The sequence below is a fragment of the Candoia aspera genome, chromosome 13 (assembly GCF_035149785.1).
Source record: "Candoia aspera isolate rCanAsp1 chromosome 13, rCanAsp1.hap2, whole genome shotgun sequence".
Lineage (NCBI taxonomy): Eukaryota > Metazoa > Chordata > Lepidosauria > Squamata > Boidae > Candoia > Candoia aspera.
The window spans coordinates 23,396,271-23,418,136 of record NC_086165.1 but is presented as its reverse complement, the minus strand read 5'-3'; the positions used below and the strand labels follow the sequence as shown (position 1 = coordinate 23,418,136).

Genomic DNA, 21,866 nt, shown 5'->3' with positions numbered 1-21,866 from the left:
TGCATTACCGAAACCTGGCTGGGCATGGAAGGAGGCGTTCCCTTTTTGGAGATATAGTAGTTAGATGAAGAAAAATAGAAGTAGCTTACTTTCTATAATACAGGTATGTGGTGTTTTTCAAATATCCGTTTTATCCTTTCCGACACGAAAGGATAAAATGTGTCAGAAAGGATAAAATGGATATTTGGAAAACACCACATAACGGTATATTGCAAACCCACTAACACACTGAGACAGAGGCTTGTAAACGCTAAAGATCCAACACCGAAACATAAGAGGACCAACGGAGTATATGCAATCCAGGGCAGTGAGGGGTGTTCTGAGCTCTACGTTGGGGAAGCCAAACAGCCTTTACACAAGACGATGGCCCAACGCGGGAGGAGCAACACCACAGGACCAGAATCAGCAGTTTACCTTCATCTAAAAGAAAAAGGACACTCATTTGAGGACAACAATGTTCACATTTTGGACAGAGAAGATAGGTGGTTTGAGAGAGGAGTTAAGGAATCTATTCATGCCAAAATGGAAAATCCTTCCCTCAATAGAGGTTGGAGGCCTCAGACACAACTTGTCCCCCATTTTTCATGCTGCTCTTTCATCAGTCCCCAGGAAGATTAAGACCATCAGGAAGGCGGGGTTTCCGGTGAAGGAGTATGGCGGCTGGTCGAGCTGCGTAACAGCTCGGAAAAATTAATATCTACAACGCAGAGGTTGGGAGTTCTGCGGAGTCGGAGAGAGACGGGCAGACCTCGTAGGCAGCGCGAGGAAAGGAGCGCTGCCGGCAAAAGCTTTGCTTTCTCTTTCAACACTTCACTTTCGCCACAACAACAAAGCAGCCGGGAAGCCTGGAGGCACATTGGTAGAACCCGCGTGAGTAGCCTAGCTAGCTAGGCAATTCTGCAGCCCCTTCATCTCTAGTAAAAGAAACAACTTTTGACCACAGAAGAGAAAAAGAAGAAACTTTCTAAGCGGAGGGGAAAAAAAACTTTTCTATACTTTGGAGACAAAAAGCTTTACTGCCAGTCCTCACTTAAAAGGAACTGAATTAATTAATTAATTTCTAGTGCCATATTGGACTATATTGCAGATGTTTATAAGATTATTTTGAATTGTATGCTCTGTATGTTTTGATATAAATATTATACATTGCTTTATATAGATAAATATAACATTAGGTGTAGTGATTAAGATAGGTAAACAAAGATTTCTATAAGAACAAAATGAATACAAGGAGACAGAATAGGAGAGGCTCAGAAGCCGGGGAAGGAGAATGGCTGAAAGCCATGTTTGAAGACTTTACGCAAAAAACAATCCAAAATATTACTCAAAATGTAATGCAATTATTAGAGGAGAAAATAGATGGATTTGAAAAAAGGTTAGATCATAAGTTAGAGACAATGGACAAAAGAATAAAAGCAGACATTCAAGAGGTAAGAGAAAGACGACGTTCCGTGAGTCATGCTGGCCACATGACCCGGAAGTGTCCTATGGACAACGCCGGCTCTAACGGCTTAGAAACAGAGATGAGCACCGCCCCCTAGAGTCGGACACGACTGGACTTTACGTCAAGGGAAACCTTTACCTTTACCTATAAGAGAAAGAGTGGAGAAATTAGAAGTAGAGAATGATATAGAATTAGACCGATTAACTGTGTTAGAGTTAAAAGAAAAAGAACATTGTGTTAGGCTTAGAGGTGTATCTGAAAAAAAAGAGGCAGAAATAAGGGAAATAGTGGTTCAAATGCTTGCAAGTTTAATTGAATGGGAGGAAGAAAGGCTAGAAGAAGATATAGAAAAATATTCAGAGTTAATTCAAAATATGCAAAAATTAACCGGAAACCAAGAGATACAATAATTGAATTTGCGAGGAAGAAGACCAAAGAATTGATAATACAGGCCTCCTATGGGGAAAAAATTAATATCGAAGGAGAGGAGATTATGATATTGAAAGACATACCACTGAGAACATTAAAAAAAAGAAGAGATTATTTCTTTCTCACTGAAGTCCTTAAACGAAATAAAATCCCCTTTAGGTGGGAAGTATTGGAAGGAGTTAATGTCACATTCCAACAACAAAGATATAAACTGAATACTATTTTTAAGGCTCAGGAATTTCTCAGAAAATATAAGAAAGATTTAGAACCAGAAACAGGTAGAAGGGAAAGGCCAGAAAGTAAAGAAAGTAAACATTTAAATACAGAGGAACAAAGTGGAGAGGAACTAGCTTCAAGTTCTAAAGAATTTGCAATACTCCTCTCCAATGAGTGAACTAAAATGCCTTTCCTGGAATATAAATGGAGCCAATACCCCAGCTAAAAGGAAAGAAGTTTTTCACTATTTATACAGATTAAAACAAGATATAGTATGTCTTCAAGAAACTCATATTGCAAAAAAAGACAGTAAATATCTGGTAAATAACAAATTAGGAAATGAATTTATAGCAGCAAATGAAAAAAAAATGGAATTGTAATATATGTAAAGCCCCATCTAAATCCTAAATTAATAAGTGATGATAAAAATGGGAGATATTTAATAATAGAATTAGAACTACAAAATTCTAAAGCAATATTGGTTGGAGTATATGCCCCTAATGATAATCAGAATAAATTCTATCAAAATTTATCAAATGAACTTTCCAAATTATCCTATAACAATTGGATTATGATGGGAGATTGGAACGGAGTTACCTTACCAATTATTGACAGAAAATCTGAACAACAAATTAAAAAAAATCAAGGAAAATTGCCCCAATCTTTTTTTGATATGTCAGAAAATTTGGCTATTGTAGATGCCTGGAGATATAAAAACAGTATGGCTAGAGATTACACATTTTATTCAGACAGATTCAAATCGTTCTCCAGGATCGATATGATATGGTTATCTAAATATTTGGCAAATAAAATTTTAAATGTATCAATTCTCCCCCGATCCTTCTCAGACCATAATCCAGTTCAATTGGTTATAAAACTCCACCCAAAAAGTTATAGGTGGAGATTAAATGAAACCTTGTTGAGAAATAAAGGACTTGTAGAAGATTGCCAAAAGAAATTAAAATAATTCTTTGAATGGAATCTAAATAATGAAGTGAGTATTGGGACAGTATGGGATACTAGCAAGGCACATATGAGACGATATTTTATGTATTTAAATAGTTGCTTAAAGAGGAAAACACAACAAAAAATTCAAACAGTTCTTGATCAGATTAAGATAAAAGAAAAAAATATTCAAATAAGACCATCAGATGAAGGTATAAATCATCAAATAAAAATTTTACAGCAGCAATTAAAAATACTCACAACAGATGAAATTGAAAGAAAATTGAGATATATTAAACAAAGAAATTTTGAATATGCTAATAAAGCTGGAAAATGGTTAGCATACAAATTAAGAAAAGGAAAAAAAATTACTAAAATTCGAGAAAATGGGAAAGAATTAGTTGACAATGAAAAAATTAAAAAGGCATTTCATAATTTCTTTATAAACCTATATAAGAAACAAGAAATTTCAATTGATAAAATTCAAAATTATTTATTAAAACAAAATTTAAAGAAATTAACTAAAGACCAAAAAGCATTAATTAACAATCCCATGACAACCCAGGAAATTATAGAGGCAATTAGAAAATTGAAAACAGGCAAAGTTCCAGGTCCAGACAGATTTTCAGCAGGTTATTATAAATATTTTCAAGATCAAATTTTGTTACCACTTAAAGATTTAATGAATGCGATTCTGTTAGGAAATCCAATACCAAAATCTTGGTCAGAGGCAAATATCATACTAATCCCAAAAGAAGAATAAGACCCATCACTATGCAAAAATTATAGACCTATTTCGTTATTAAACAATGACTATAAAATATTTACTTTAATTCTAACTGAAAGACTAAAAACAATACTTCAAGAAATAATTAATAATGATCAAAATGGTTTTTTACCCCAAAGATATATAACAAACAATATGACGGTTTTAAATATAATAGAGTATGCTCAATTTCATAATGAAAAACAGATTATGTTATTTTTAGATGCTGAAAAAGCTTTTGACAACCTAAATTGAAATTTTATGCTTAAGACTTTAGAATTGATGGATTTTGGCAATATATTTATAAAAGCAATAAAATCAATTTATACATTTCAAAAAGCCAGAATTGTGATCAACGAAGAGATAACACAAGAAGGTCAAATAGAAAAAGGAACAAGGCAAGGTTGTCCGCTATCTCCTTTATTATTTATATTGGTATTGGAAGTTCTAAGAGAAGCTATTGGAAAGGATCTGTCCTGATTACCAGGAAACACACTGAGACAATGACTTGGTCTCTAATATTTATTAGTAGTACTTAACAAGAATCCTAACAAACTGAGGAAGCGTGGGAAAAACCCAGCCATATAAACCCCAAAGGTTAAGGCGGTCCCGATCTGTGTCTCTTTGAATGGCTGAACAGTTCCTCAGTGCTACGCATGCGCTTGACAGTCTGGGTGGGAGCCCCCTGCTCGCCATCCTTACTCATGACAGGATCATCAAATTGAAAGGATAAAGATTAAACAAGAAACATATAAATTAAGAGCCTTTGCGGATGATTTAGTTATCACTTTACAAAACCACTTAATATCAATTGATTACTTATTAAAGACACTACAAGAATATGGAGAATTAGCTGGTTTTAAAATAAATAATCAAAAAATGAAGATGATAAATTTAAACATGCCACAAAATAATCAGAATGTATTAGAAATTAAATCAGGATTTAATAGTGTTTAAAAAGTTAGATATTTAGGGATAGAGATTTCAGCCAATACTAGTGATTTATTTCAAAATAATTATGTTAAAATACGGAAGGAAATTAAACAAGATTTATTGAGGTGGGGAAAATTAAATTTATCACTTATGGGACGAATCTCTGCAATTAAGATGAATATTCTGCCGAAGATGCTATTTTTATTTCAAACTATTCCAACATTTATAACTGATAAAAAATTTAAATTATGGCAAAAAGATCTTTCAAAATTTATTTGGCAAGGGAAAAGACCAAGAATTAAATTTAAATTACTACAAGAGGATAAGGAAAGAGGAGGCTTGGGTCTTCCCGATTTCAGGCTATATTATGAGGCATGTGGTCTATTATGGTTAAAAGAATGGATCACCCTACAAGATCATAAATGACTAAATTTAGAAGGGCATGATTTAAAATTTGGATGGCACGGTTTCTTATGGTATAACAAATTGAAAGTAAATAAAACATTTAACAATCATTGTGTTAGACCGTCTATTCTTAAAATTTGGGGAAAATATAAATCTATTTTAACATCAACAATACCACTATGAATTTCCCCACAAGAAGCTTTTGTAAGGCGAGAAACAATAGGAAACCATAAGTGGCTAAAATATTCGGATTTAATAAAATTTGAAGGGACCAAATTTACAATGAAGACAAGAACTGGAAAATGAAGGATATTCATGTCAATGGTTTACATATATTCAATTAAAAGAACAATTTAAAATAGATGCCAAAAGTTACAAATTTACAAAAAAACTATCTTGGTGGGATGAACAAATCTATGCTAATAATGACCACATGATCTCTAAAATATATAAAATGTTATTACAAGGAATACTAAATGTACAAATTAAGCAATGTATGAATAAATGGGAGAAAAATTTTGGATACAATATTGAATACGATGTTTGGGAAAGGATGTGGACTAAGGGATTAAGATTTACATTAAATTACAATTTAAAAGAAAATGTTTATAAAATGATGTACATGTGGTATATTACTCCTGAAAAATTATCGAAAATGTTTCGAAATACGTCAAATGTTTGTTGGAAATGTAAAAAAGAAATTGGAACTTTATACCATATGTGGTGGACTTGTAAAAAAGCAAAAAAAAAATTGGTCATCTCTACATAATATAATTTGTAAAATGTTGGCAGTTAATATTGATAAATTACCGGAACTCTATTTGTTGGGCTTTATGAACGAAGATTTGGAAAAAAACTATGGAAAACTTCTACTGTATTTGATTACTTCGGCCCGAATTATCTACACTGCAAAGTGGAAAGAAGAATTAATCCCATCTGTGGAAGAATGGATACTTAAATCCCTAAACTTGGCACAAATGGCAAAACTAACGGACCAACTAAACGATAAAAATATGGAAGATTTTCAAAAGGACTGGACACCCTTTTTTAAATATGTGGAATGGACTTAAAAGTTAATATGATCATATAGTATGTAAATAGCAAATTACTTTGTTTAATCTCTTATTAGAATTAAAGAAGGCAATTTAGAGAATTAAGGAAAAAAATAACACACTAGGATACTAAGCTGTACCGTCTAGAAAGTTGGAAACCCTAATCTTTCTATTTATTTATTTATTTATTTATTTTTCATTTTATCCCCCTTTTTTTTTTTATTTATTTTTTTATATATATTTTTTTCATTTTTTTCTTTTTTTTCCCTCTCCTCTTCTCTTTTTTTCTTTTTCTTCTCTCTTCTTCTTTTTTGTACTGCAAGATATTATTGTTTGTATGTAATTTTATGTTTATTTAAATAAATTAATAAAGATTCGGGGGGGGGAAGACCACCAGGAAGGCCACTCTCAACGATCCACTTGGGGATGAACAGAGGATCTAGGAGTAAGACATCCCAAAGGCAATCCACACCTCCACGGCACAATTAACAGCCGTTCAGGTGTAGGGACAATGCAGCCACCCTGGAAGACGTATATGCGGTCTCCTCACCAACCTTTGCCCAGACTGAAGAAGCTGCTTGGACAAGCAGCAAAACATTTCTACCAAAAAGAAAGAAATCCAGTTGCCATGACTCAATCTACAGACAATTCCACCTGGATGACGGAGAATCTTCATCGACTTTAGTTTTAGAAGTATAGTGCCCTTTAGGTACCTTCTACTTCTTTGTTCAGGTTGGACACGATTTCATCAAAGTCTCTTTTGCTATTACGGCAAATCATCAAATCACATAACAAAGAATGTACACCTCTCTGCCGTTTCTGCGTCTTGTGTAGAGACAGGGATCAGCTTTGCCTTGAAGAAAACCCTGCTTAAGAAGTACTTGGTTCAACTTCTCATTCCATGCCCTTGCTGCTTGCTTCAGCCATAAATCCCCTTCTGAAGTTTGCAAATGAGTTGCTGTGTCTTGGGATTGGCAAAGCCTGGAGGCTGCAGCATGTACAGTTCTTCCTCTATCTCTCCATGTAGAAATGCAGTCTTTACATCCAGGTGCTCAACACTCATGTTCCTGGAAGCTGCTAGACTCAGGAGCATTCTGACTGTGGTATGTTTTACATGGGAGCAAAACATTCATCGTAATCAAGTCCATACTTTTGTGAATAGCCTTTTGCGACTAGTCTAGCTTTGTATCTTTGTACTTCTCCGTTTTCATCTTGTTTGGCTTTGAAAACCCATTTATTTATTTATTCATTCATTCATTCAATTTCTATAGCCGCCCATCTCAACCAGTGACTCTGGGTGGCTCACAACAATAAAAACCATAAAATCATAAAACAATTACAATTAAAACAATTACAATAAAAAATAAATATACATGGCTGCCAAGTAAACAATGTAAGATGTCAATACAACCAAGAAATGGGACCATTACCACACTCGGGGCCCCAGGCCTGGGGACGTAACCAGGTCTTTACGGCCTTACAAAAGGCCAACAGGGTTGGGGACATCCTGATCTCTGAGGGGAGAATATTCCAGAGGGCAGGCGCTACGGCTGAAAAGGCACGCCTTCTAGTCCCCACCAATCGACGTTCTTTGGCTGACGGGATCCGTAGCATGTTCAATCTACCAGATCAAATTGGACGGGTAGAAACATCTGGGAGAATGTGGTCCCTTAGGTAACCCGGTCCCAAGCTATGAAGGGCTTTAAAGGTGACAATCAGCACCTTGAATTGCACCTGGAAGCACACTGGCAACCAATGCAGTTCCCGTAGCAGTGGTGTTACGTGTGTCCACTCCACTTACTCCCCGTGCAACTGCATTCTGCACCAGCTGAAGCCTCTGAATGCTCTTCAAGGGCAGCCCCATGTAGAGCGCGTTGCAGTAATCCAGACAGGAGGTCACGAGGGCATGAGTGACAATGAGTAGAGCCTCCCAGTCCAGGAATGGGCGCAACTGGCGCACAACCCGAAGGTGTGCAAAGGCCCTCCTAGCCATTGCTGCCACCTGCTCTTCAAGCAGGAGCCATGAGTCTATGAGGACCCCCAGATTGCGCACTGGGTGTGTCTGGGGCAGTGCAACCCCATCCAAGACCAACGATGGAAAAACCTTGTCACTGGAAGGCCCATTGCACCCCATCCAGGCCCTTACAGCCTCCAGGCACTGGGTCAGGACATCCATGGCATCACTCAGTCGGCCAGGGGTGGAGATATAAAGCTGGGTATCAACATATTGATGATACCTCGCCCCAAACCATTGGATCACCTCCCCAATGGCCTCATGTAGATGTTAAATAGGAGAGGGGAGAGAACCGAGCCCTGAGGCACCCCATGAAGTAGGGGAAATGGGCTGGACCTCTACCCCCCATCAACACTGACTGGAACCGACCCCAGAGGAAGGAGGAGAACCAGCACGATACTGTGCCGCCCACCCCCAACTCCCGAAGCCGGTCCAGAAGGATACCATAATCGATGATATCGAAGGCTGTTGAAAGCTCAAGAAGAGCAAGGATGGTTGCACTGTCCCCATCCTGCTCCCGCCAGAGGTCATCTAAGAGTGCGATCAATGCTGTCTCAGTCCCGTAACCCGGCCTGAACCCTGACTGAAAAGGGTCCAGATAATCCGCTTCATCCAGGGTCCTCTGCAGCTGCCACACGACCACTCTCTCCACAACCTTCCCCAGAAAGGGGAGATTGGAGACTGGACGAAAATTATCCAAGTTGGGGGGGTCGAGCGATGGCCTCTTGAGGAGAGGACGCACCACCGCCTCCTTAAGAGCCGACGGGAGCACCCCCTCTCTCAAAGAGGAATTCACCACCACCCAGACCCAATCACGTCCCTCCTCCCGGGCAGCCTTGACCAACCAGGCGGGGCACGGATCCAATGCAGAAGTGGCTGAACTAGCATTTGCATCCTATGGCTTTTTTGCATTTTGGTAGTTTTGTCAAAGTCCATGTTTTGTTCTTGTGTAGAGCCTCTAGCTTTTCTTGTGCTGCTTTCTTCCACTTGCTTGCTTCATCTGGTGGCATTTGCTGCACTTTGTTCCATGATGCAGGTTCTTTTGGTAATGACGACCTTGTGAGGTAGGTGAATCTCTCGGCTGGAACTCCTTATTCATGATGAGCATCTTGGGGCAGGTTCAGGAGTAGCACCTGGTGGTTCAACCCGTTCTGCATCTTTGAACTCGTCATCTGACTCTGGTGGAGTTTCTGCCTGGGCTTCTATCTCCCTCTGGGTCAGTGTGGTGGCTGTGTCTTTGAATGTTGGGCTAAATGTCTCAAGCTGGTACCTGCCACTGTTGGTTTCTGCGCAGTCATCGTCAGCATGACTATGGTAGCCCCTCTCTCATTCATCGAAGTACATCACTCTGCACGTGCTTGCTTTTCCTGTCTTCAGGTTCAGGATTCTGTATCCCTTGCTTCCTTGAGCATACCCGATCATGATGCCATTTTCAGCTCGGGGGTCTAGTTTGGATCTCTTCTTTGGTATGTGTGCATAAGCCTTGGATCCAAATCCTCTCAGATGCTTTACGCTTGGTTTGTGTTCATGCCATAGCTCAAAAGGTGTTACCTTGTTGGCTTTGGTTGGCAGTCTATTCTGTAAGTATGTAGCCTTTAAAACAGCATCTGCCCAGTATTTGTCAGAGAGATCTGCTTCTAAAAGCATACATCTTACCATGTCCATTAGTGAGCATTTTTTTCTTTCTGCAACTCCATTTTGTTCAGGTGTGTATGGAGTGGTTAGTCTGTGTTCTATACTTAGTTGTGTTAGGTATGTTTGCATGGTTTGTGAAATAAACTCACCTCCGCAGTTGCTTTGGAGGGCTTGAGGGGTTCTGTTGAACTTATTGGTCACCATGGCTACATACGCTTTCAGCATGTCCACTGTTTGGGATTTCTCCCTAGGTAGGTCACACAGTATCTGGAAAAATCATCTATAAAGCACAAAACATATTTATTTCCACCTGCTGATGCTTGAAGAGGTCCACACAAATCAGTGTGGATAAGTTCGAATGGCTTGGTTACCCACTTTTCCCTTAGTTTGGGTATGGCTGGTCTTGCTGCCTTTCCTTTGATGCATATCACACACTTCAATTGGCATTTATCATGGTTGCTTATTTCAAAATCTCTTACCATGCCTTCAATTTTCATTCTAAAAATTGTGTTAAAATCATGGTGTGCAAAACGTCTGTGTCAGGTGGTGGCGCTGTTGTCCTCCTTTTGCTGCTGACAGGCGAGGCTGACATCTGGTGGTGGTTGTTCGCAGTCTACCTGGTAGATGCCTTCCTTTTGAAAGCCTGTAACATAAATCTTTTCTTTACTGGTCACTTTACATTACCCATTAGCATTAAAAGCCACATGAAAGCCTTTGTTATTCAATGTTGAGACACTTAGTAACTTGACTTCTAAGTCTGGTACATAGAAAACAACTGCTATGAGATCTTTGTATTCACTTCCATTGATGCACTGCAATACAGTGACAACACAGATTGGAAGAGTTAAAGTAACATGGTAACATATGGCTTTGAAAAGCAGGGATGGAGAAAGCATGAGACCTGGAGACAGCTGCTGCGTGGACTGGCCAGCCAAACAGCTCTGCACCAGCAATACTCAAGGAGCAGAAACTCACACACTTTAGGGCATGTGGTATGCTATAAAGGGGTAGTGAAAAGGGAAAAATTATCATCCTCAGACAATAGTTAAAATGGATGAATGGGATTTAAAAAATAACTGGACTACCCTTGAAAGAGCTACAAGTTGTCATTAATTAAGACAGGTCAAGATGAGAAGCCTTTCTTGACTCAATGGCACCTAACTAACATCAGTCACTGAGCCAACATTGCTGGATTCTCTAGTATGTACAGTAGTTCACATTTAATCCAACTTGACCTACTGCCATTATATTGGATAAGGCTGGATGAGCTGAATACAGATTTTTGTTTGGTGCACCTGGGCTCTTCTGAAGAAGCCAGTAAGTTACTGGTAGATCATAGATCTACATATTTAGTAGTGTACTGGTAGCTGTTTAGCCAAAAGGATCTTGTTGGTCTCTAGCAGTCAGAATATTGAAATTGTGTCATTTATGGCTTCAGGAGCTAATGTGGTTTGAAGACCAGGTAATGTTAGTTTTCATTGGGCTCACCAGATCCTGCATTCAGATGGTCCCTTCAGACAGTCACTCATGCCCTGGTCACCTCACAGCTCAACTACTGCGACACACAGCTTCCACTGGTACAGACGGCAGTACGTGGCCTCGGTATTCCCATGTAGCCCCTCTGCTTCACGAGCTGCACTGGTTGCCGGTTTGCTTCCAGGTGCAATTCAAAGTGCTAGTCATTACCTGTAAAGCCTTACATGGGATGGGGCCTGGTTACTTGAGGGACCGCCTGTCTCTCATTGCATCTGCCTGGCCAATTCAATCCTGCAGGGTGCTGTGTTTTGGTGTTCCTTCAATTAAACAGTGTCATCTATTGGGCCCCCAAACACACTCCTTCTCTGTAGCAGCCCTTGTCCTTTGGTGTGAGGTCCTCCCCCAGATCCAGAGGGCCCCCACTTTGCTGTTGTTTGGAGCAGCTATGAGGACCTGGCTTTTCACCAGGTCTTGGATGAGAGTGAGACCCTTTACTTCAACATGTGGGCCATCTGTGTTGGCAGATTGCTAGGAAAGCCTTTGGCCCAGGAGAGATCAGAAAAGTCACACACCAGGCATTTCTATAAAAATAATGTTATTTACAGAAAGCAAAACATATTTAAAAGCTTCTGCATTCTTACAGGCTCTCAGTGAGAGCAGCTTGACTCTCTACATGCCTACACAGAAGGGAAACAAACTAAAACAAGTCCAGGCAAGTTCTTCCCCCCAGGTGCAAAAATTAACATCCGAAAAGGAGACAATTAAATTCAACCTCTTCACCTGGCCAAAATGATTAGTTACCATAGTAACCTTAATCTGTAGTAGAAAACAATATATTAACACTCCCCTTTTTATACTACAGAATAAGATGCCAACCAATTTTCTTTGACAACTCTGTATGTCTTTCCATTCACATTATTTTAACATTATCTCCCCTTTGGTTTAACAGAAAGCTACCATCCTTCTCCCTGTGTTTTTCCAAACCTAGGTTATTTGTTATATTTCCAAGGCTTTTTAATGTGAAATGGCTTTTCATGCAGGCTTCAAAATCAAGCCTTTGTTTTTCTGTTGATGTGAACAGCAGCAAATCATCAACATAAATGCAGATACATACAGCCTTGTTTGTCTTTCTTCATATGTACACATGGATCTGCTTTTCCTTTTTCAAAACCAAAATTCTGCAGTTTTTCATCTAATATTTGGTTCCAGGATCTAGCAGCTTGTTTTAACCCATAGATTGACTTCTGCAGTTCACAGACTAGATTCTCCCCTTTTTCATAGCCAGGGGGTTGTTGCATGTATAATTTGTGGTCTAAATCACCATAGATAAATGCAGTTTGAATGTCATAGTGGTGAACTGACATTCCTTTGAGTGCAGCAATTGTTAACAGTAATCTACTTGATTCACCTTTAGTAACTGGTGCAAAAGTCTTGTCAAAGTCTAAATCTTTCCTTTGAGTGAACCCTTTTGCAACTAACCTTGCTTTATATTTTTGGATTTTGCCATCAGCATCCCTTTTCAGTTTGAAAACCCACCTACAACCTAGACAGCATTCATTGGGAGGTAGATTTACCAGTTTCCATGTTTTATTTTCTTTCAAGGATGCTAATTCCTGTTGCATGGCAGAATGCCAATTTTGTGCAATCTCAGGTGGTAAAGCATTCACCTGTTCTAAAGACTCAGGTTCTGTGAATATGTGAAAAGCATTTACTGTTTCAGCCTGAAAACATGATGGAGGAACGCCTTTATTACTTCTCTGAGATTTGCGAGGTAATACAGGACTTAAATTTTGACTCCTATCACTTTCCTGAGAAGCATCTATCTCATCAGACAGATCTTCAGTTTGCTTTTCTGGTTTAATGTCCTCATCAGGCAAAAGATCACTATCAGCAAGTCCTTGCTGTTCTCTTGTGGTCAGATCAACTGGAGAGTTAGAGTTTAGTCTCCCCCAGTTTTGTTCAGCAAAAGAAGCACTTTTGCTAATTATTAATTTCTCTCCCATTATGAACCTGTAGCTCCTTTGGCTTTGTTCATAGCCAACAAAGATGGCTTTCTTTGTTGTGGGGCCTCCTTTCCTTCTCTGTTGTTTTGGAATATGAACCCAAGCAGTGCTACCAAACACTCTAAGATGGCTTACCTTTGGTTTCACACCATAAAACAAATGGAATGGAGTGTCCTGAATCAGAGTTATACAATCTGTTTTGGACATAACAGGCAGTAGATATTGCCTCTCCCCAATACTTAAAAGATAAATGTGAATCTTTAAGCATGCATTCCATCGCATTTTGCAAGATTCTGCCCTTTCTTTCAGCAACACCATTTTGCTGAGGGGTGTAAGGGTTAGAAAGAATTTGTTCTATCCCCTTTTCCACTAGGAACCTTTTGAATTTGTGAGACAGGTACTCTCCTCCTCTATCACATTGGAGTGCAGATACTGGCCTTGGGAATTTTCCATTTGCCTATGTCACAAAACCTTTAAATTTCTCAAATGCCTCATCTTTATGTTTTAAGATGTAGATAAATGTGTATCTTGAGAAATCATCAATGATGGTCATTGCATACCTTGCTTGTCCAAGACTTGGAGCAAAAGGACCAATAATGTCAGAGTGTACAATTTCCAAAGGTCTAGTTGTAACTCTGTCACTGTGCTTACTCACAGGAGCTTTTAGTGTTTTGCATTCTTTGCAAACTACACAATCTAAGTATTTGTCACAGGGTTTTATCTTTAGGTCAGCACACAGCTGTGGCATTTGTGCTATATACTTGAAATTAGCATGACCAAATCTCCTGTGCATCAGGTGTACACATTGGTCATGATATGGAGTGTTGCCAACTGCAGCCTTGCAGCTTGGCTTCCTTGCATTTTGCACAATGTACAAGGAATCTTTTAATATACCAGTAACACACAATTTCCCATTTTTACGTATCTCACAACCATTTTTCTTAAATGTTATGACATACCCTGATGCAGCCAATTGTGCCACAGATAAAAGGTTTGTTTGTAAATTTGGCACATACAACACACCTTTTACAGTTTCTCCCAAGCAGGATAAATACAAGTCACCTTGTCCCATAATTTTGGTCACAGACCCATCAGCCAAAGATACACTTTGTCTTTCAGTTTTAGACAGTGACACAAAAGAGCTTTTACAATTACATAAATGACAATTGGCCCCAGAATCTAACACCCATACATCAGAATTACCCTTCTCAGCAACCTGTGCAATTTGGCTTGTCTGAAGAGCCTTCTTCTGTGTTGCCCTTGTGTTCTTCTTCTCTGTCTTTCTACTCTTGGGTCTCAAGGCACAGTCTTTCTGCAAATGTCCAGCTGAACCACAAGTGAAGCATTGCTGGCTGGCTAGCGCTGTGGCCTCAGCTTCCTTTCCCTTCATTTCCCTTGTTTTCTGATGTTGCAGCTTTCCAGAAGAGATGGAGGGGGGATCTTTCCTCTCTCTTCTCCCATTCAGCGAGTAAGCGCTGTGTAACATACGATGGGGTGAGGTCTGCTTCAGGCATAGCCTCCAGGGTACAAATCAGCGTGTCCCACGTTGCATTCAGTGAGGACAGGAGGATATAGGATTTTGTGAGAGGTGTAAATTCCATTCCTCTCTCCTGCAACTCAACAAACAGCTGCTGAATATAATGCAGGTGCTCAGGAAGGCTATCTCCTTCTGCTAGGTAGGCTTTGTACAGCTTTTTTGTAAGGGTAACTTTACTCCCTGCTGTTGCCTTCACATACAAGTCTCTCAAAGCATCCCAAAGTTGCTTTGCAGATTGCATGCCTCACACATGGACTAGCTGATTGTCCTCAACTCCCAGGATAATGGTGGCTCTAGCCCACTCATCCTGTCTAAGCCATTCAGCACTGGGATTTTGGGGGGTTTGCTCACCAATTGGCAGCCAAAGATTCTCTCTGCGAAGATACATCTCCATTTTCAGGGCCCAATTCAAATAGTTGGTCTCTGATAGGTGCTCCAGAGGCATCGCTGAGGGCTGGGAGGTAGCCATGGCTTCTTCCTTCTTTTGCAAGTCACCTCAGCTGGCTTCTTTGTCCTGTAGACCGGCAGTTGCTGGAAAATCTCCAGGTGGCTCCAAAGAAAATCTTCACAGGTCTTTGCTACCTGCCTTTAAATTGTGTATGAGGTGTAGAGCTGATCTCTCTATTCTCTCTGGGTTTTACTGGGCTTACTGGGCTGTTTACTGGGCCCATAACCTGTTGGCAGATTGCTAGGAAAGCCTTTGGCCCAGGAGAGATCAGAAAAGTCACACACCAGGCATTTCTATAAAAATAATGTTATTTACAGAAAGCAAAACATATTTAAAAGCTTCTGCTCTCAGTGAGAGCAGCTTGACTCTCTACATGCCTACACAGAAGGGAAACTGAAACTAAAACAAGTCCAGGCAAGTTCTTCCCCCCAGGTGCAAAAATTAACATCCGAAAAGGAGACAATTAAACTCAACCTCTTCACCTGGCCAAAATGATTAGTTACCATAGTAACCTTAATCTGTAGTAGAAAACAATATATTAACAATCTGTTATCTTTATTTTTCATTTTTTATTAATTTTATTGTAATTTCTCTGGGAGCCGCCCAGTGTCATTGAGAGTCATGCAGCATACAAGTTTATTTTTTATTTATCAAATTCCATCACCATCCATCTCCCTCAAAAGAGTGACTCTGGGTGGCTTACAGTAAACCTAAAAAGAGATTAAAATAAAATAAAAACAAGATATCTTAAATATAAATATATAAAATAGAATCCAGGATGGCAATATTAAAAGTCCTAATTTAAATTCATAAATACACAGGAGCCACTTTAGTTGAATAAGTTGTTGTTCAAAGTGAATCAGAATCAGCAACAGTCAATGAGGCCCTTGGCTGAGGCAGGAATCCGAGTTCAGGCATCCCCAAGAAAAGGTGTCCCCTTTACCAGGAAGGGAGCCAGACAGATGAATAATTCAGGCACAAATCGCACGGTTGGGCATAGAGGACCAGACTTCCAGTTCCTGAGAAGGATGCACTTTGGGAGGCTGAAGCGGGTGAGGCAGGCTCATGCAGCGCAGCGCCATTTGGGACCGGTTCCGGTGGCAGCCGTCGTTGCTGCAGCGGAGCCAGACTCAGGCGGGCTGTCCTTCAGCGAGATGCGGCGGAGCCCAGCCGGCCGTGGCACCTCCGGGCAGGCTCCCCTCGCACGCGGGGGGACTTTGTCCTCCGGGCAGCTGCTTAAAGGCCTCGAACCACCTAACCCCGTCCCGCTCCCTCCCGCTGACCCCCAGGCGCGCAGCCTGCCGACGGCCTTAAAGCCCAGCGGGCAAGACCGCCGCGCGCCTCTGCTCCCGGCCGGCCTTCGAGGCTAGCGCGCTCCGCTGCCTTTGGTCAGCCGGCTCGGGGCGGAGAGGGCGCCAGCCTCGGCCACCCGCGCCCGCGGGACTCGACGCCCGGGCGTCGCCCGGCGGCTGTGCGGGGGAAGCGGCAGGCGCGGTCGCGGCTCACAAGGGGTTACGCCTGCCTGGGCGGGAGGCGAGCGGCTCCTCCTCCGCGCGCTGACAGCAGCAGCAGCAGCAGCTGCTGCCTGGCGGTGCCGGGGCCCGGCGGCCGGCTAGTCGCCGCGGGCATCCGAGGGCGGTGGGCGGTGCCGGGCCGGGCCGGCCGCGGACCCCGCAAGATCAGTCCGCCGCCGGGCAGGTGAGGCGGGGCGTGCGGTGACACTGCGGAAGGGGTTGCGGGAGAAGACGGGGCCGCGGACTAGCCGAGGAGCGGGCGGGCGTCCCTTCGGCGCTCTGCGCATGCAGCGTGCGGAGAAGGCCCGCCGGCTCGGCCCGCAGCTGCCGGAGGGAGGGGGCCCGGCCGTCATTACCGGCCCCCCAGCCTGATCGCGGCTCCAGATGCCTCCGCGCGCTATCGCCTTTGGGTAGGACGGAGGGCCGAGAGGTCCCCGGGGCGCGGCGGTGCCTTTGGGGAGGGGGGCGCCGCGCGCAGCTCTCCCCGTCCCAGCCAAGAGGCGGCGGGCGGGGAGAGGCGGCACCTGCCCGCCGCTCTCCGAAGCCGCTCGCCCCGAGACGTTTTTCGACCTGCCGCGGGGGGCTCCTCGGCCACCGCCCGTCCGTTTCCCGTGGGGAGGGGAAGCTCGGGAACTTGCTGCGCGCACTCGCCCAGCGCGCACACTGCGGCAAATTCCGCAGCTAGCGCCCTCTGCTCTGAATGCCGGGCACCCCGCCTATCTCCCGGAGCCTGGCTAGCCGGCCTTTCGCCAAGCGGGTCCCCTCCGGGGCTCCAGGGACAGCCGACGTGGGCCTTCCGTGGTGGTTGAGGCGCTGGGGGTGGTGGTCTCCCACCGTGCGGCTGCTTCCCCCTCGAACGCAGGAGGCGTTATTGCCCTGGGACCCCTCCTTCTCCCGGGCACCGCAGCCGTGGGCGCCCGCTTCTACGTGGCATTTGGGCCCGCTTCTCTCGGAGATCGGCAGAAGCTGGTGCCAGTGGGGGCCTGGCTGCCTCTTGAGAGGTCCTCCGGTCAGCCCGGGAGAAGGAAAGAGCAGGGAAGCAGGGTCAAAATTCCTGGTCCTGCAGGAGAAAGAGAAGGCTCAGTCTTGTCAGCTGCAAGAGACAGAAGGCCTTGATGCTGCAGAAAGGGCACCCAAAGTGGAGGAGCACCTTCTAGGCCAGGCACTGAAGGCTGCTGAGTGGTCTGAAAGCTCGAGGCGGACACACCTCCTCCTCCGGGTCCTGAGGAAGGTCACCCACCAGGCATGATGCAATACAGTGCCACCCACATGCCTGTGTCTGAATCCTGCCTGAAAGGGAGCCAGGTCCTCAGCTTCATCTAGGGCAGTGCCACCATGCTCTCAAGGGAAGGTTGGGGAGAGGTTATCTACCTTGACCAGGTCAGGGACAGGCCTCAGTCTGCCACTGCCTCCTGCAGGCATAAACTCTCCCCTTAGAAGAACATTGGCAGCTTCACAAGTCACTTTCCCCACTCTCCCCCGTCACCCTGATTCTTGCCGTGTGGAACCCAGGCCAGGGCACACTGGAGAGTTTTTCAGAAAAATGTTCTTCCAAGATCTCAGTGCTGCTCACTGGAAAGACTTCCTGCCCATCATCCCCCAAAGGATGGGGGTCATCCTGAAGAGGGACACAGGGCACATTCCACCAGCCCAGAAAGGGCAATGGCTTTTGTCCTCATCAGCACAGTGGAGGCTTGATTGTGAGGGTGCGGTCCCACACACTTCTGGTTTCACTTCACCAGCACTCCAGATATCTCTGCTGCTGCCTCGTTTTTCAGAGCTCCACAGTACACCAAGGAGCCCCTGGGATTAGCACACAGGAGGGGGCTGCTTGGGGTGACTTTGTATTCCAGAGTTCAGCCAGCTTGCTGAAACTGCCGAGTGCTTGCCAAAAGGCATCTAGATCCATCATATGCCTGGATAGGCCTTCTTCACCATCCTCCCCACTCTAGGAAGGTTACTGGTGGGGGGTAAAACTCATGCAGATCAGGGAGTAACCCTAACAGTGTCCAATTTCAGATTACATATCAACTGCTTGGAGGTGAAGACTAGGTCTAACTTATAGCCACCTATGTGGATTGGGTGTGAAATTTCCTGTGGCAAGGCCATGGTTGCCATGATGGATTGGAAATTCATGGCAGTGAATTTCCAATCTTTCCCAGAAATTCCCACCAATGGCTTGGAGGTTGATATTTATTTATCCCACAGCACGAATTGCTGAAAGAACTCTACCATCTGTCCTCCAACAAGGAGCTCAGAAAGGGATCTGCTTGGCGGGACATGATCAGGATTCCCAAGTTTTCTCTATGCTCATTGTAGCAGGCCATCATTCACAGGCCATCATCTCCACAACAGGTCACCTTTAGATTGTCCCAGATGGTCACTGCCACCTCATCTTCCCTACTCAGAGAGAGCACCTGGGTCAGGATTTGAAACCAGGGTGAACAGATCTAAGAGGGCAGTCGCCCCACTCCCACAAGTCCTGGTAACACATACCCGGCCTGCTTGCTCATCCATGACCACGTCATGGACAAAGATTGAACAGATGGTGTCTTTATCAAAGCAGTCTGGGGTCCAGACTTCCTGCCATCTGGGTGCTTGGGCCCTGCGATGAGGCAGTTTGGTCAGATGGTCTGGGTCACCAAATAGCCCATTTCCCTTCTCTTCCCACTCAGCTCCTCCTGCCATATGTCACTGCTGAAATGTTCACCCTCCAACTTCTCCTGCCTTCTGTCAGATCCAAGCCAGCCCCGACTGGTGACCGCAGAGTCCAGGCTCATCCTTTCAGCTCCTTGTTGCCCCTCTCCCAGCTGCTCAAGCCATCCATCTCAGGGGAGCAGTAGCTGGCTGCCCCATTCCTCTGCCTTCCAGCTCTTTTCAGTCCCTTCCCCCAACTTTGATCAATTTGCAGTGTCCCTTAGGGAGGTTTCTGTAACCCAGCATGGATTGGCTTGTTTATCAGGATCACCTCCACTGAGGTAGAGCTCTTTTTTTTTTATCTGTTCAATTGTGAACTTGTTCAATTGACAAGTCCCTGCAATTTTCTTGGCAAGATTTTAAGAAGTGGTTTGCCATTGCCTCCTTCCTAGGGCTGAGAGGGAGTGACTGGCCCAGGGTCACCCAGCTGGCTTTGCACCAAAGGCAGGGCTAGAACTCAGGGTCTCCCAGTTTCTAGCATGGTGCCTTCACTGGGACACCAGACTGGCTCTCTCAGAGCTCTTCAGCAGCAGGGAAATTATCAGACTGCTCAGCATAATCCTGGTCGCAGGAAGAGTTGGAAGAGAAATGGCTTATGTCTCTTCCCCAACAACCTGTTCGTCTGTTTGTTTAATACACTTGACACCACCCCATCCAGAAAGACCGTTCTGAGTCCTCTGACCTCCGTGTGAAGCCACCTCCAACTCACATCATTAGCTCCAGGTTATCAGATGGTCATCCAGTGACTGTTCTGCACAATGTTGGATGGTGTCCATTCCATCACTGGCCCTTTAATATTTGTAGATTTTAATTGGTTTTACAATTTGGGGAGGGTTACCTCTGTTCTGAGTAGCATTTTGATTTATGTGCCATCAAATTGGTGTTGAATCTTAGCGACCATCTAGATAACTTTTCTTCAAGTATTTTGAACATCCACATCATTCTTTGTAAGAGAGGAGAGAGAAGATGGGATGCAACTTTCTTCATGGAATTATTCTTTCTGGTAGTGAAGGTTGCTGGCAATGGGTTACTGACAGCACCTGTCCCATCTGTTGGCATCATCAAGGTATGAGGGGCCACTGAGGCTCTCACGTTGGACCTGGAGACTGTGCTCAGTGAAATTATAGGCTTATCAACCAAATATAATTTCTAAATAATGGGAAGGATTTATTCCACTTTATCCTGTGCTGGCCAGATCCCACCTCAGGGATTGTGTCTGATACTAGGAACTGTACTTCAAGGGAAGCTAAAACAAGTTCAGGGAAGGGCAAAGAAGATGTTCAGGAGTCCTATCAAGAACATGTTTGGCATATCAAGATGAAGGAGTGGGGTGTGGTTAGCCTGTAGGGGGCATGATAGCACTCTTCACATGTCTAAAAAAATGTCATACAGAAAAAGGCCATTTATCATCCCAGAGGGCGGGATATGGAATAATGGATTTAAATTTCTGGAAAGCAGGCACTGGACTGGAATATTCTGTGATGGAACACCAAAGGTTGCAAGTCTTAAAGAATATAGAATCGATTGCTTCGATTAATATTAAATCAGTCTCATTAGATGTAACATTGAATTGATTCATCAAAACCTTCTATTTTGAATCTATTGGATGCCCCGGAGAATGTACCTGAAAGAGTGAAGGTCAGATGATCTCTTCCGGCAATGTAAAAAGACTGAGGTATCATTGACTCAGCAATTCATGGAGCGAGAATTGCCAGATGTACAAGCTGGGTTTAGAAAAGGCAGAGGAACTAGGGACCAAATTGCAAATATCCGCTGGATAATGGAAAAAGCCAGGGAGTTTCAGAAAAAACATCTATTTCTGTTTTATTGACTATTCTAAAGCCTTTGACTGTGCGGACCAGAACAAATTGTGGCAAGTTCTTAGTGGTATGGGGATACCAAGTCATCTTGTCTGCCTCCTGAAGAATCTGTATAACGACCAAGTAGCAACGGTAAGAACAGACCACGGAACAACAGACTGGTTTAAGATTGGGAAAGGAGTACGGCAGGGCTGTATACTCTCACGCTACCTATTCAACATGTACACAGAACACATCATGCGACAAGCTGGGCTTGAGGAATCCAAGGCTGGAGTTAAAACCTCTGGAAGAAACATTAACCATCTCAGATATGCAGATGATACCACTTTGATGGCTGAAAGCGAAGAGGAACTGAGGAGCCTTATGATGAAGGTGAAAGAAGAAAGTGCAAAAGCTGGCTTGCAGCTAAACCTCAAAAAAACCAAGATTATGGCAACCAGCTTGATTGATAACTGGCAAATAGAGGGAGAAAAGGTACAGGCAGTGAAAGACTTTGTATTTCTAGGTGCGAAGATTACTGCAGATGCTGACT

General features: G+C 43.3%; 1 protein-coding gene across 2 annotated transcripts in view; it reads left to right on the top strand.

Moving 5' to 3' along the window:
* Nucleotides 1-21,866, top strand: part of MAP1A (microtubule associated protein 1A) — an 80,032-nt gene that overhangs the window by 28,926 nt on the left and 29,240 nt on the right. The window contains exon 1 of one of the 2 annotated variants that reach the window (XM_063314524.1): nt 16,925-17,001. The exons of the other annotated variant lie outside the window; for it this stretch is intronic. The gene's annotated coding sequence lies outside the window, so the exon portion shown is untranslated. Of the gene's footprint in view, nt 1-16,924; nt 17,002-21,866 lie in introns of those variants that run through there. 2 annotated transcript variants of the gene reach the window in all.